This window comes from Podarcis tiliguerta (assembly GCF_965153285.1).
Source record: "Podarcis tiliguerta genome assembly, chromosome: 9".
In the NCBI taxonomy this organism is placed as follows: Eukaryota; Metazoa; Chordata; class Lepidosauria; order Squamata; family Lacertidae; genus Podarcis; species Podarcis tiliguerta.
The window spans coordinates 27,591,858-27,607,367 of record NC_139542.1 but is presented as its reverse complement, the minus strand read 5'-3'; positions in this window follow the sequence as shown (position 1 = coordinate 27,607,367).

Below are 15,510 nucleotides of genomic sequence, written 5' to 3'. Positions count from 1 at the left end.
GTGTTGAGGAAACTTACAGTAAGCAGCTTTGGTGTTATTTTAGTTTATTTTGAGTATATGTTTGTTATATTACACTGGGCTTTTTTAAAACAATAGAACTCTCACCATACTCTATTGAGGGAATGGGTTAAGAATATTTAAAAATCTGTTTTGACCATCTGTACCTCTTGTTATCAATGTCTTAATGGTCCCTTTCCCAGAAAAATTCCTTAGACAAATTTTACTATGTTTAATGTAGAACTATACAATTAGTAGAGCAAATAAATTATATGCTGTATAATAGACGTTCAATTCTTAGCTGTTGTGGGATACTCCAGGGGTCTTCCTCCTAGTAAGCCCTTCTTTGGAATGCTGCATCCAAAGTGGTGTAATGTTTATTAAACAGCTGGAATTTTAAAATAGGGAGGGAAATCATTAGCAATTGTTCTAGCTGCAAAAAGGAAACCAGTAATTAACTCATTGATTAATGTATGGCCACTTCAGGAATGCCAATGCCATAAGAGTGAACAGGAAGAAACTAATTTAATGGGCAGAAGCCAAAACAGATAAGTAGGAAACTATGAAATTAAGTGACCAATTGAAGAGAGAAAAGCCGCAACAGCTCTTTAAGAGGCCACACTTGACAAGCAAGTGTTACAATTGCTTTTTATGGAAGCGGGTGGCATTGTGGTCTAAACCACTGAGCCTCTTGGGCTTGCTGATTGGAATGTCAGCAGTTCGAATCCCCATGACGGGGTGAGCTCCCTTTACTCTTTCCCAGCTCCTGCCAACCTAGCAGTTCGAAAGCACGTCAAAGTGCAAGTAGATAAATAGGTACCGCTGCAGTGGGAAGGTAAACAGCATTTCTGTGCGCTCTGGCTTCCATCACAGTGTTGCACCAAAAGCGGTTTAGTCATGCTGGCCACACGACCCGGAAAGCTATCTGTGGACAAATGCCGGCACCATCAGCCTGAAGCGAGATGAACGCCACAATCCCATAGTCACCGTTAACTGGAGTCCTTTACCTTACCTTTTACCTTACCTTTACAATTGCCTTTTGAAATTAATTTTTTTAAGTATTTTTTTACCACAAATCAGGTGTGAAAAAGGATGGGAGCAACTCAGACACAGCGGATTGCAATAGTTTGTTAGGAATGACCTCTAGGTTCTCCATAAAACCTGAGAGAATGAGTTATGTACATTCCAAAGAAAACAATTACAGTAGTGTAGAAACAAGCTACAAATCTCTGGACTGTGTTCACTTTTGAAGATCTCAGGTCTGGCTATGTGTTATTTTTGAGTCTCCTAGTGGAGTCTGGAACACAACAAATGGTGCTTCAAATATCTCTTGTGTCAACCGGATAATGTCCAAAACATTTTTAGCAATGGGCAACATCTCCATGACTGCACCATTTTATAAATGTTTTTAAAGGATTTATTTTTTTCTCCCCCCCCCCTTTAGGAAATAACAATATACCACTTCTCTCCAATGAGGAGTGTGTTCTTCCCCCTCCAAACAGATTATTTGCAATGACTGCAACAGCATCCCCCCGCTGCAGCAAAGATACACTTGATTCATTTTGTGAGGTCAGGATAATGCACTTACTAATGCTGGCAGGGTTACTGCTACTGAACTAAAATCTATTTTTTCCGGTCATCTGAAAAGACCATAAGAAGCCATCTGCTGCTATGACTCAGCAGTAATGCCACTGCCTTTTCGTAGAACAGTGCAGCACCTGATAAGAGGATGAAATTAAGCTAGCGCAAAAGAAAAAGTTGCTGTATAAGACAAAATATTCTGTCCATGCAGCTAAACACAAGGACCAATTGGGAAGTGCAATGCGGCCTTATAACATAAAAAAGAATTTGATTCCAAAGTGTACAATACTGGTTGTTCTTTATTTTAAATAAAATGTGGTATTTTTTAAAAAAAATGTAAGAGAATCTTTCTTTTCTTAAGCAAGCAGACGAGTTTTCGCAAGATCTGCTTTACAAAGCCAAATTATTTACATGAAGTTTGATATTTTATCCAGCCAGCTATGATAAATGATGCAATTTACCTTTGCGCAGTCATTTGGAATTAAATATAAGAGCTGTTCAAATCAAAGAAAGGAAGAAAATGACCTAAGTAATTTTGAATAAGCACACCATGAATGACAGGGCAGGTTCACACCATACATTAAAAACATACAGTATTCTATGCACGTTTAGACCACACAACTTCTCTCAAAGTGCAGGGCAGCACTTCCCCTACACAGCCCCTGACTAGACACAATGTCACATAGATATGCCAGCAGAGTTCTCCTGAGCAAGGCTTGAAGATCTCTGGGGGCTCACAGAGCCAAGTTCAAAAGAAGTGAGTTTTACAAGTGATACAAAGAAGCAATAGATTCATATCTGGTCATATAAATCTATCTCGCCTGGCTCACCAGTCTGCACAACTTACTGAGATGCAACAGTATCTTCCTGATTATCTGTGGAACCATCAGCAGGCCTCCAGATCACCAACCTTGACATTAGCTTATGTCAAGCCAATATGGTATCATCCACATATTGGACTGCAGTTTCCATAATCCCTGACCATTAGCCATGCTGGCTGGAGCTGGTGGGAGTTGCCTCTGGAAACAGTATTGACTTTCTCTGACTTGTGCTGTCATAAAAGCCACCTGACATTGCAATGCTTTGGTACAGAATTTTGGTCCTCATTTTTTTCCAAGCAGTAGCACAGACCTACTTTCTTCATCTGAATTTTCAGTTGTGGATATCTTTGTCCCCCCCCCCCTATAAAAGCAACATCTGACTACTGCAGCTCCTTCAAGACATTTGTTCCAGTTTCATCACTGCTAAGAAGTTGGTAGTGTAGATTTGTTAGGTATCCCTGTGTTGGCTTGGGCTAGACACTTCCTACTGCCACACTGCTTCATCCGATACTATTGGACCTAGATCTTCAACTGCATAAAAAGTGGGTGCCCAAAGCCATATTTTAAAAGGGGCAACATGAAGGAAACAAACACATATTTTTGCAAATGTACACATAGCAGTGATTTGCTCAATATGACCCCATTTCATGAACTTCAATGGAGGAACAAAAGGGCCTTGGTGGAGTAGAATATTTGCGTTGCAGATGGGGAGCTATTTTTTAAATGCTCTCCTATATAAAAAAACAAGCAGGTGATCACTACAATTAAATCAGACTAGTCTTTTCAGGGAGAAAAGTGCTATCCCAACCCTATCTTTGCTGTATTTGTTTTCTTATTGCAGTGACTTTTTTATTAGCATAAGGAACGATTCACAAATATTACTCTAGCTGTGTGCAGTCTTAAGTGGTACAGTCCATTCTACCACCTCATTCTGCAGCAGGTGTCTATATGAGGTAAAAAAAACAACATCTAGCAGAGTTGAGAAAATGTTTTGATTAGGTTTTATTGGAATCATAAAAACTACAGCAGAAAGTCTGAAGGCCTTTCACACCAGAGATTATTTAATGATAACCATTTATACGTCAAGTCTACTGGTGAACATTCTGTACTCAAGCTTTATGCTGCTCCAGTCTTAAGTTTTAGCAATTCACTTAAAGGCCTGGTTCACGTGGCACACTAAACCAGGGGTTATGTCCTTGGCAGGCCAGGGTTTCTTCATTGGACTAGCACAGTCTCTCACAGCTCACAGCTCTGGTGGCAGATGCAGGAGATTTCAGGTGAAGGCTTCCCCTAGTCTCCAGATGTTTTAGCTGCCACTCTGCAGCTGAATATCCTTGCCTGGATGTTAGTTCCTCACAGGCCAGGGCTTCTTCTCACAACACAGTAAGCCAAACCATGGTTTACTGGACTTCATTAACGTGGGGACTCTTGGAAAGGAGCTTGCATCCCCTTTACTCCTCCACTGCCCCCTTTGCTACTGTGCCATGGTAAGCTAAGGTCTGGCTTAGCATTCCATTCAGACCAGGACTTATGGTTCAAGTCTCTCCTCACTAACAATGAGCTGTAGCCATGGTCTTGCTGAGCACTATGAAAGGGACCAGGGAGAAGGGATTGCTTCATCTTTCTCCTGCCGGTTGCTTTTTGTAAAAAAACAAAGAATTTCTCAAATTCTTTCCCACTTCTGCCAGTGTTCCAGACTCACGTTTAACTCTCAAACATACTGTGGAATGACACTGGGATAAAAGCAGGTAGGGCAGAGAGTTCAGGCAGGAGAAGGGTTAAGTGCTTCTTTCTCTATTGTCCCTTCTCTGAGGCAAATCACCTCTTTTTGAGAAAAGAGGCCATCATGATCTGGTTAGACATGGCTGCTGTAGTGAAAAACCACCACCCCCTTCCCAAAGCTCTCATTCTTTCCCGCAGCAGAACACAACCATAAACCAACTGGATTACAGTGAAAGGAAATATTTTTGAATGAATGGCAGACATTTGGTTACCCAGAGGCCAGGGCAATACTGACCTCAGTTCTTCCTCTAGCAGTTATGGGCTGAGTGAGCCAATGCTTTCCATGTTTGTTCTTATTCCTCATGGGATTGTTCATGTTAATCACACAGTTTCCTCTAGTTTGCACAGCTGACCAGAACGGAAGAGCAAACTTGAAGATGGAGCTGGAGCGGCAGGGTGGAACCAAGTCATATAATCCAGTTTTCTCCATTAATGCAATTTCCAGATTTCTTTTTCAGCCGTGTCATAGGAACACGTTCAGCTTTCACAGCAGAATATAAATACATTTTAAACCCCTGGATGCATCTGCTCAGCAAGACTTTAAGCTTGTCCTTTAGTTCTTTCATAACTCATGGGAGGAGGGAACCTTTGAGGGTGACTTTTATTTTTTTGCCTCATTAGGATTTGTCTCTTTTTTGTGGCACTAAGCACAATGTTCAGATTGCAGGGCAAATTAGGCAGCGTCTCAGCAAACACATGTTCCCAATCCAAAATGATGACATTTTTATGCTTTCTATCAGCAGAAAGAGGAGTTCTTAACTCTTTTCTCCCCACCACATTTTCACTTTCTCCCTCTCTGCCTGTGCACAATCCTAGATAGGGCCGGTCCTACTCTTAGACAGTGCTGCCTCAGACATCAGACGCTGGTGTGCGTGGAGAAGATCAATTACTGGCAAGCTGTTAGAGGACAGAGCTGTGTGTGTCACATGGTCTGCTGATTGCCCCTTAAGCTAGCCTATTGCCCTAAGGCAGGGGTCAGCAAACTTTTTCAGCAGGTGGCCGGTCCACTGTCCCTCAGACCTTGTGGAGGGCCGGACTATATTTTTTGGAGGGAAATGAACAAATTCCTATGCCCCACAAATAAAAGCACACATTCTACTTATGTAAAAACACCAGGGCCCCCCCACAAATAACACAGAGATGCATTTTAAATAAAAGGACACATTCTACTCATGTAAAAGCATGCTGATTCCTGGACTATCCGTGGGCTGGATTTAGAAGGTGATTGGGCCGGATCTGGCCCTTGGGCCTTAGTTTGCCTACCCATGCCCTAAGGGGTAGTGGAGAATGGTGTCCTGTCCCCAGCGTTATGGTAAGATTCAACTGCTAGCTTTTATACATGGAATGGGAGGACAGGCACCATCTTTCCCTCTGCCCCAGGCACCAAATATGTCTTGGTTTGGCCTTGATCCCAGACATGTGCTTCCCTTTACAAGCATGCATCTGGAAGTACCAGCGAATGATTTGTGACAGAAACCTGGCAGGGCAGGAAAGTGTTATGCAGTCCCAGCCACGTCTCTGCATCAAATCACCACAGCTCCCACCTCAGTTTCTTTTCCCTAAGAGAAGTGGCTGTCATTGTTTTGTTATATGCATTTCCATGTACCGGGCAGTTCTCACCCATTGTTTAAGCAAATCCACTTGGACAAAAAATAGACGGTATTGAAATAATTTTAAAACATAAAATTCTGTATGGAGTCATAAGTGAAATTTATGTTTCATCTGACAACAGAAAATGCCTATGTATGTAGTTATTGCCAGTGCATCCTCCCAGCAGCGTACTATTAAATTTAAGACACCAACAACGAAAATGTTCCTATGCCTGCTGCCCACACCAACTCCACTACTGGCATGCCTTCGTTGCCCCAAAGCCACATACTGCATTCATAAAAAGAAAAGAAACTATGTTCTGTAGAGAGACCCGAAGAACGTTGTAGGCCACATATTAAGAAATGAGCTGTCAGCCTGTAAAGTGAAATTATTTTGCCCCAGTAGCTGCTCTGTTTCCTTTAATTTTTATATATTATTTTAATTTTTTAGAATTGCCCTTGGATTAGAGCAAAGTATATATGTCTTATGAGTCAGGCCATAGCTTTATTTTTTTAATTAATCAAAATAAATATATATTAATTCAAAAAAACTCATTCTTGCGTGGTATAGCTACCCTCAGCAGTCACGCCTACATTGCTCATATTTATCAGCCCCTGAGTCTTGGTGGGTTGATTCAAAGAGAGGCTAATGCATACATATTTCAATATTCAAACCAATAATAATTAGGTAATAAAAAGACAATTCTAATAGCGTAAGCAACCATACCCGTACCTGCTTCACTGTAGCATGTTGAAGATGGAGGTGTCGGTTACAGAGGCTTTCACAGTTTTTTCCATCTCCTTTTTGTTCTCAAATCTCTTAAATCATTTTCTTTAACAATTACTTTGGCTGTTAGAATATCTGCAAGCTTTCCTGGCACAAATTTAGCATGACCTAGATGTATTAAGTTTGGTTTTCTCAACATGAAAGGCACTAAGATTTTCATTTTCCTCTTTAAAGGGATTCAAAGTAGATAGACTGGCACCACTGTTTTCGTTTTCCTTGCAGGAGCTTACAAGAACAGTCTTTTCAAAACAAACTTCTCACTGTTATTGGGCAATGGTAGGATGTCAAAGTTAAATGGAGCTGTGTCACTTAAGGACTGTTGGTTTTTATGGTCCAGTAGAGAAAATCCTGGGCAGATTTTGGAGGCCTGGAAGAGTAGACTGTTCCACGGTCAAACAGCTCTTACCATCAGAAAGGTGAGCTTTTCTTTAGGAAGACCCCAAAATCTGGATGTATGTTAGCCCTATACTAATGTTTAGTTGGAATCCATCTTGATCCATCTTCCATGTGACAGATATGTGGAGATTGGATGCAATAGATTGCCTTGGGTAAATCAATATGCGGCTTTCAGTGATCTGCTTCATGCCAGGGTAAACGTGACAGATATTCAGGCTACTTCAGTGCTGTATAAGACTGTACATAACACATAAAACAGGAATCTTACCTTATCTGTACTCCAGTGTTTGTTTAGTCTCACTTGCACTAACTCCAGGGAAACAGGTTCCACAACTTTTCCTTTAACCCGATCATGGTTATGGTCATGATGATTTGCTAATCTCAGTCTGCCACCCTGATAGCGTGGCTCTGTTCAAGGCTGGTTGCCCTTTCCCTTCATCCATGCCAGTAAGGCCATTTACTCCTCACTCATCTTGGCAACCTTTTGGTATTGTCAATATTCCCATTTCTAGAGCAGTCAACAGTTATTGACATTTTACCATAGGCTCCATATACATAAATGTCAAGATCCTTCTTATCTTTGTTACTGCCATAACATTTACACACTATTTTGCATTTCCGCATTTGGATTTAACTCCTTTCAAAATGTGTCCCTTAATATAAAAATGTTATGCATGCTACTCTTAAATTTCATTGCTTTTGGTGTGGTATGCTAATTCCCACCTTGTCTTTCATTATTCTTTCCCCTCTCACTTTTTGAGTAATCAGAATATTTTATTAATACGTATTTTCCCATATTTCTTCTGTGTATTATATTTGTTTGCTTTATTTGTACCATTAATAAATGTTGTAATATAAGAATTTCCTGGTTTGGGGATTTTTGATCCATTGAATATCCTGGCAAAGAGTGTTAATCTCCACAAAACCATACAAGGAATCACAGGGCAATTAAGGACATATGTGCATTATTAGCTAGCCCTTGCTGTACTCATAATGTCCTGCAATCACAACATGCTTAGGTGATGGAGTGTTGTTCGGTACTTAAAAGACTCAGGGAACAAGCTCATGATGCACATTTGCATATGATTTACACATGCTAATTTATAATGTACAGATGCAAATTTAGGCCTCTGAGCAAATTAGAATGGTACATAGCTGGGGTTTCACTAGCATTGTGAAGAAGAAGAAGAAGAAGAGTTTGGATTTGATATCCCGCCTTTCACTCCCCTTCAGGAGTCTCAAAGCGGCTAACATTCTCCTTTCCCTTCCTCCCCCACAACAAACACTCTGTGAGGTGAGTGGGGCTGAGAGACTTCAGAGAAGTGTGACTGGCCCAAGGTCACTCAGCAGCTGCATGTGGAGGAGCGGGGAAGCGAACCCGGTTCCCCAGATTACAAGTCTACCTCTCTTAAGCACTACACCACACCACATGGAGAGAGAGAGCCACCCTGTTTGCAAAGTAAACATATACCGGTTTTACAATTTTTCCTACCGTAATGCATTTTTGTATGTTATTTTCTTGAACACGTGCATTTCTTTGTGCACTCTGGAACATTGTATGCATTTTTGTACACATTGCTTGGTTGGAGAACAGCTTTGCAACTCAGCAAAGTGCAAATTTGGAAGCATGGCTGTGTTATGGTTCTTGTATCACTTTGTAAAGCATGCGTTAGGAAAGTTTGCCATTAAATGCGAACACAATAAAATGTCTCACCCATCCCTACCCCTGAGTCACCACCTAACAACAGCACTCTTAGATCATATCACTGGGTCACTCTCAACAAAATGATTTGTGTTGTTATCTCTTACGAATGTGTCTGAGCTTGCTTTGAACTTTTAAAAAATATGTTTTGAACCTAAATTTCATGGAATTTCCATGTTGCATTTAGGACTCCAATAGAAGTGAAATTATCACTGTATAAGAAAAAGGCCCAAATATGATGGTTTTGTGACTTCCCTTGGCTGTCACATAGTATGGCCCAGCTGCATCCAATGGTGACCACTAATGAAAAGCACTTCTGCTTGCATAAGATGCAGCAGTCAGTTTTTGCCAGTCCCTGCTACCCACTGCAGCCCTCCCCTATACACCTTGAATTGGCTAGCCCTCTGCAATGGCATTTGATATGCTCCTTAGGGCTGCTGTAGATTGGCAAAAATTGTGTGCCTTTGCTTGTGTGAGCACTTACCTTTTCCACTCACATAAACACACCACTGGGTACGAACCTAGGTTTTGAAATTAGTATGCTTAATGCTCTATTTAACAGTGCCTTTCTGTCACACTATCCCCAGTAAAAATAAAGGAAGGTAGCTCTGAAGGAGTCAAATACCTGCTTAATATGCACCAGCTTTAGATATTCGGCTTTCTTGTAGCATTTTTTTGTTGCGAAGAAATATTTCCGTTTCATGTTAGTTTTTCCGTTCCCTCATTCCCCGAGGGATGCATAAGTTCAAAGTAAAGTTTCTCAGATTCAACATGTTCTGCCAAGACTTCGTGCTTCTCTTTGGCAGGAACAGCCAAATAACTCAGCTTGCAACGACTGTGTATGCAAACTCTCTTCTGAGGTGCTGTGGAAGTTAAAGGTCACAGGGAGAGATTGTGTGAGAGACATGCTATTGTATTGAGGGCACCACGGACTGTAGGTTGTTATGAAACCCTTGGAGAGGTTGTTGAGGAGGAAATGGGATGAAACAGGTATGTGGAGGATGAAACTAGAATCATGAGAGAAGTATGCGTACATGTTGTATTTCTTTTGGGATATTTACAAGTATTGAAAATTCTGCCTCTTAAGAAGAGCCATGCTGAATCAGACCAAAGTCCTATCTGCTCCAGCGTTCTCTTCTCACAGTGGCAAGCTGCAAGGAGGGATTTTTGCCCAGCTCAGGGCTGACTGATCTCACCTTCGCTTGGCCCTTAAATATATTTATGAAAAAATGCATAATTATCAATGGTTAATTAATGAGTAACTCCATTGCCAGCTGAATGAAACAGACATGCTTCTACTTTATTAATCTTCCAACTCCCTCCTCTCATTATATAATTTTGGAAGGGCAATTTGGGAGCAAAAACACTTCTATTGTTCAAACAGATATTGTTTAGCTCTACTCCCTTTTACTTGGCAAAGGAAGTTCCCGTACTCTTTTATATTCCAGTGTCCCCAACATGGACAAGGTACACATTGCACCAGCAAGAAGCGAGCAATAAATGCCTTCCTCCTTTTAGAACAGCCACATAGTTGTTGGGTGTGTGGTTTTTAGAAAAACACATGCATTAATCATCCTGGCTTCTCCACCCCCCCCCTTTCCCTTGTGAATAATTTACTCTGTACCCTTCCCAAGTGAGAAAACACTTTATGGAAAGCAAATACAATGGTCGATCCAAGGAGGGACAATTTGAAGAATAGGAATGGTGAGGTTGGGTTGATGTGGGAAGAGGAAAACAAAGTGTGTTTGTGTGTGCACCCTGGGCAGCAGTACTGCAAGAATGAGTAAACCATATGCATTTCAAGACAGAGGCTGAAAAAGAAGATCCAGTTCTCATTAAACTAAGGTCCCCTTGCATCATGTAACACCCACAGCATACATTTAAACCATATCCCCCCACCCTAAGAATCATGGGAACTGTTGTTTGTGAAGGATTCTGGGAACTGCGGCTCTGAAAGGGGTAGATGACAGTTCACAGGAATTCTTTTGCAGGGAGAAATATGCTTTAAATGCATGGTGTTTACACAGCCTTATTTTCCAGCTGGTGCCTGTGAACAATTTCTCTTATAATTGCACTATAGGCAAAGAAGTGAGCAGCATGTTGACCATACCATTAACTTGTGCCTCTTACCGTACTGAACAAATGACAGTTCCCAGAATTCTTTGGGGGAACCCATGACTCGTATGAGTGCTTTGAATGTATGGTGTGCCTGTGACCTTGGTTACTTATAAGCTGCCTTGGAATGATTTTATTTCAAAAGGTGGGGTATAAATAATGGTAATAAATAGTATATAATTAATTTCCCAGCCAAAAACTGAATATGGATAGAATACCCAGCCTGTCATCTGTGAGCAGCTCTTTCTCTCACCCCTTTCCCCTTCATTTGCTGCAAAAGTCAAACTAATACACCTAACACAGCAGGTGAAACAATAATCATTTATAATGCCGCACCAGAAGACCCTTTCCTGAAAAGTAAAACCTAACATATCTGCTTAGCTTTTTGTTACTGGCTGTATACATACTAGATCTGTGAATTCATTTCCTCCCACTTTTGTATGAGCTGCAAACGGAAAAGTAGGTACTTGGGGAATTTAGATGAGCTCTGTAATGAACAGCCCTTTCAGAATCACACACTTTCTGGGGCAACAGGGCCAGCACTGATTAATTCTCCCAGCAACACTCAGATTCCTCTGGATGGAAAGTCTTCTAGGTTTGGCTCTGATACAATTGCTGAAGAAAACGAATCCAGGTAGGTGCCTCGTTTGTAACGAGAGAGAAAGAAAAAGAAAAGAAAGAAAGAGGGAGAGAGAGAGAGCAGTAATATGCCAAGCACCACATAATCTCTTCCATTGCTTCTCTTTCTGTATGGAAAAATAAAGTGAACCAACGGCTATCTGCTAGTGTCTGAAGTGCATTTTCCTGAACGGCTAGTGGCTTAACATACCCGAATGCAATTTGTTCCATAAATTCATTTCTGCTTTCTATTTTTCCAGATTTTTTTGTGGTATGGAATATGGCCCTTCTCCCTGCTTAATCTGCTCATTGTTTGTGTTTGTTTCTCTCCCCCACCCCTTTTTCCTCCATAGAAAAGACCTGGCGAAATCAGTTTAGAGAGACTTTACTATTCACAGCCATGTCCTTTTTAGATGATTAACAGAAAACAACGCTCCAACTAGCACATGCTTTCCACTTTACATCAATCCAGGCATGCCACAAATATCTTCCATACCAAACTGCAGTTCTCTACAGTTGTGGAATTAAACCAGCTTCAAGAACTTTGAAGTTCATGCCAGTGTGCAGTTTCATAAAAACCTGAGACTATCCTGTGTCAAAAATGCATAAAGCAAGAGTATTTGTTCCTAAGTCATTTTGAACTGGTCACATGGTGAAGTAGCCCTTTGAACTAGTGCCGTCACAAAGCTCTGATCTTGCACTGGAATTGGCATCTGCACTAGGGATTTAGGAGGTATACTTTCAACACCACAGCTGCACCAGTGCAACTGCACTGTACAAGGAATTCCATGTTTCGATACTGAGCAGCAACAGGCCATGGGATGTAATGGACTTTGGACTGATAATGTTAGTCAAACTAGGTAAGGTAAAGGGCCCCCTGACCATTAGGTCCAGTCGTAGCCGACTCTGGGGTTGCGCCGCTCATCTCGCTTTACTGGCTGAGGGAGCCGGCGTACAGCTTCCGGGTCATGTGGCCAGCATGACTAAGCCGCTTCTGGTGAACCAGAGCAGCGCATGGAACGCCGTTTACCTTCCCGCCGGAGCAGTACCTATTTATCTACTTGCACTTTGACGTGCTTTTGAACTGCTAGGTTGGCAGGAGCAGGGACCGAGCAACGGGGGCTCACCCTGTTGTGGGGATTCGAACCGTTGACCTTCTGATCGGCAAGTCCTAGGCTCTGTGGTTTAACCCACAGTGCCACTCGCGTCCCCTTAGTCAAACTATGGTGTACCAATTGTTTAATCAACCTATTTATTTATTTATAACATTTCAATGCTTCTTTTCATTAGATAGCCTAAAGATGGAGGAGAAATGTTGCCTCTGGAAGAGAGAATATAGCTTTCTACCCAGCAACAGAAGTTTGGGTCAACTCCCTTTGCTTACCGATGGGAAGAAAACCATTTGAGTTGGTGCCAGTTCCTCATCAAGCAAGGACAGCGCCCCAAATCGCATAGGATCCGCATGAAGTGCAGAACGTCAAGTTGACATTTCAACAAAAGCTTGCTTGTACATTTATAGCCTTAAAATGTGATGATGAAGTCTACTCACACAAAGAGGCTTTGGGTCATGCAGGGGAAAAAGGACATACATTACGACACGGCTTGTTATGAGATTAGCTGTGCAGCTATATTTACTGTGCAATTAGGAATGAAATGAAAACATTGAGATAGCATCAGCGTCATTATCTTGACTGGAAATGAAACGTAATTAAGCTGACATACATTTGCGGCAGGAATATGGGGCACATTCTTATCTGCCATTAGCTGTGGTGTTCTCTTCAGCTTGCTATCTTCTTTCTCATTAGCCACGTCATGGACTTCTTTCTCTCTTCTCTTGCACGTCGACATAAAAGCTGTCAGTCAGACAGATTTTGTTCCAACTTGTGTAAGGAAAAGTCCTTCATCAATCTATTCAAGGTTTATGTGATGCAAATGGAACCTGTAACAAAATGGTTCACTGTGGTATGCTCCTATAGACCAACCTGGATGTTGTTGAACATCATCCCCTGCCAGCACAGCACGAGTGGAGTTCTGGTCCAACAACATCTGGGGGGCACCAGGTTGGTAAAGGCTACTTTTAAGAGTAAAGTCATCCTTGCCTTTCTCCAGTAGACTTGATACCCTTCCCCCACAAGTAGCCATGGATGAACTTGTCAGTTTCACTTCTCTCCCCCCTTTCTATTTTTTCCGAGCCTTGAAGTTTCCACATTTCTCAAGCAATTTGCATTTTAAAAAGCCTAACTTCATGAAAATTCATCATTGGCTCAGTGCAAATTTCTCCAAATAAACACATTTGTATGCAATTTTTATTTATTTATTTATTTTTGCAAAGCAACTTCCCCTAGTAAAAAGCATTTTTTGCTAATATATATGTTTTTGCATGGTACTTTCACCAATATATGTGGGCGTTTTTGCACACGTTGCTTGTCTGGAGAATTGCATTGCAAAATTTGGGGAAGTGCAAGTTTCAATGGATGTTCACATACTGTTCAGGAAATTGCAAATTTAGGAGGTTAGCTTCTAAATGCAAACTGAACAAAATCTCTCCCCCCATCTTGATTTTCTGTTTCTCTCCCCTCAGATAAATTCAGGCGAAACTGGGATTTGGCTGGAGATGGTTGAAACAGCCCTGGGTCAGATTTGGTCTACACCGCACAATCGGGGGCTGTCAAAGGGGGAGGGCAAACGTTCTGATGGTGAAGATAACAGGGGGGAAGAGATGGATCTTTTCCTCCTAACTGCATGTTTAATTAGAGCCCCTCCCAATGCTACAATTCTACAATTCTAATCCTAATTAAGCACTTTGCAACCTCCCCCATCAGTTCAGGGCTTGGATCTGGATGGGCAGTATACAAATTTGATGGTGATGGTGATGGAGCATCCCAGGTCAGATTGCGACCACTTCCAAGCATTGGCTTAGGCCCCAAATTGGAACCAATGGACTGTGTGTGGCTCTAATATATACTGGGCAACTGGAAATTTGTTAGATGTTGACAGTGAGGGAGAAGGGCTTTGACTCGGCCCATTTGTGACCATGTGGTGGTGACAGTTTTGATATTTCTTCTCCCATATTCATGAAGCCACTGACCATTTCCCATTTAGTCAGAGGAAATGTGACCTCTGCACCTGATCATTCTCTCCATATGCCTGTGGATGGACTGCTGTGGTTTACAGAACATATGAAGATGTCTGTTGAGTTAACAAATACTTTGAGCAGGTTTTTTTCCATATCTGAAGTTGACTCTCTGCTGGCACGCTGCTCTATTTTGCTGTTAAGAAAGACTCATTAGGAATGGGTGTGCTTTGCATTCTTTTCCTGCTCCCACATATTCTTAGGCCACTCCTTGCCTAAAGCATGTACTATTTTAGTTTATTTCTTGCGTAATTATTTAGGTTTCTGCTCTGAAAGTACAGGGTGCGTCACAGGGTATTTAAAAACCAAAACACAAAAGCAAACCCCAAAATATACTCAACCGGTCATCTTGGAAGACTCAAGACAGGATTAAATTCTCTGATGCAACCCTGCTCACTAAAAGCCATCGCAAAATGTAATAGATTGGAAGTGAGTTTTGTTGCTAACTCTGTTTTGTTTTTGCTCTTTCAATATCCTGGCCTTAATGGCATTCATTATGCTGCCAAGTGATAAAGATAGAAGGACAGTCTGCAGATAAGAAGCAGTGGAGTTCTGGTGCCAATGCTGAGCTGGTTGGGAAAGAGTTGGGGTGGGGCAAGGTGGTGGTGAGGTTGGGGTCACTGCCAACCCAGAGCTTGCTCTCCACAGCTTCACCACCACTTTGCCCCACTGTATCCTGGCCCCAATGAGGGATGCCACTGTAGCATCATACCCTCCAACACCCTGGCAGCAAAATTTGGGACACCATCATCTGTGACACCAATTTTCTGTTTTTTCCTGGAAAAAGGCAGCCATTTTGGACATTGTGATTTCACGCGACTTTGAACTGTGATTCCACACACCCCGCACTTTTCGGGTATGGAGCCTAACAATGCACATTTTGGGGTTGCAGTCCCGGGGCTTTTTGCAGTGTGAAATTGCACGTGATCACTATGTCCAAAATGGCCGCCTTTCTCTTGCAAGAATAAATTGGGATGTCCTGGTTTTTC